We start from the raw sequence: 939 nt of genomic DNA on the forward strand, positions 1-939 counted from the left end.
GGAGGAGCGCAGAAGACCAGGCAGCATCTGAGGAAAAGCGTAAAGAGTCGGCGTTTCGGGCCGAGATCCTTCATCCAGAAATTGTTTCTGAATAAATAACATACCTAAAATTCGGTGTACGATGATCTGTTGCAAGGTGATGAACAGTGTCAAAAACATAATCTTATCGTTCAACAGTTTATCTAATCCACCTCAACAAGGCAGGGTTTGTTTACAGAAATAACGTCGCCTCGATTGAATACTTAAAGACAAATTTTGTCAGGAGTGGGATTCGTACCCACGACCCCAGATGGAGACCAGAACACTCCCGTTTATCGGAAGGACTTTCATTCCTTGAGTCTGGCGCCTTAGACCACTCGGCCATCCTGACAACTTTTGATGAGTGTTTCAGAAGGGAATTTGTAAGCCTGATTTGTAAGCAAAGTTATATACACGCAATCACGTATACCGTTCTGCCAGTCGGAAATGAAAGCGAGAGTGTTACAGTATGCTCAGGTTAGCCAGCTTCTGTGGAAAGTGAAGCTGTAAAAAAAATTACACATCGAAGACTCGTGAGACACGTCCCGGCAAGAACTTGGGAAGGACGTTTGTTCAGATGGATGAGAACGCTTGGCAGACTCATTGGTTAAACACTTCGGGAAGCGGAGAAATAAACGTTTATAGACAGGACTGAATCTGAAAACATTGGGTGGCAGGTTCAATTATACGGGGCAAATGGACGTTAGTAAATAGACTATAAGGCCCAATAATCTGATGATAGTGGAAGAAAGCGAAGATGTGACAAGTCTCACAAGAACATAAAAAAAATTGCAGATCGGTCTGCTTCATCATTCCATCATGGATGAGTTATTACAGTCAGAATGTTGTTCAGGCTTGGGGGACTTCCGGGTTGAGCGTGGAGGGTATAGGTGCGTGTTAGTGCGGCTCCTGATTTTTATT

At 43.8% G+C, this 939-nt stretch overlaps 1 non-coding gene across 1 annotated transcript; it reads right to left on the reverse strand.

The window, feature by feature from the left end:
* Window positions 1–256: 256 nt before the first annotated feature.
* Window positions 257–370, reverse strand: trnal-caa (transfer RNA leucine (anticodon CAA)). Its single transcript has 2 exons — window positions 333–370; window positions 257–291 (listed from the first exon to the last, which is right to left on the reverse strand). It is a non-coding gene; the product is annotated as a tRNA-Leu (tRNA).
* Between the last annotated feature and the right edge of the window lie 569 nt (window positions 371–939).

This window comes from Hypanus sabinus, unplaced genomic scaffold (genome assembly GCF_030144855.1).
Source record: "Hypanus sabinus isolate sHypSab1 unplaced genomic scaffold, sHypSab1.hap1 scaffold_160, whole genome shotgun sequence".
NCBI classification, from domain to species: Eukaryota; Metazoa; Chordata; class Chondrichthyes; order Myliobatiformes; family Dasyatidae; genus Hypanus; species Hypanus sabinus.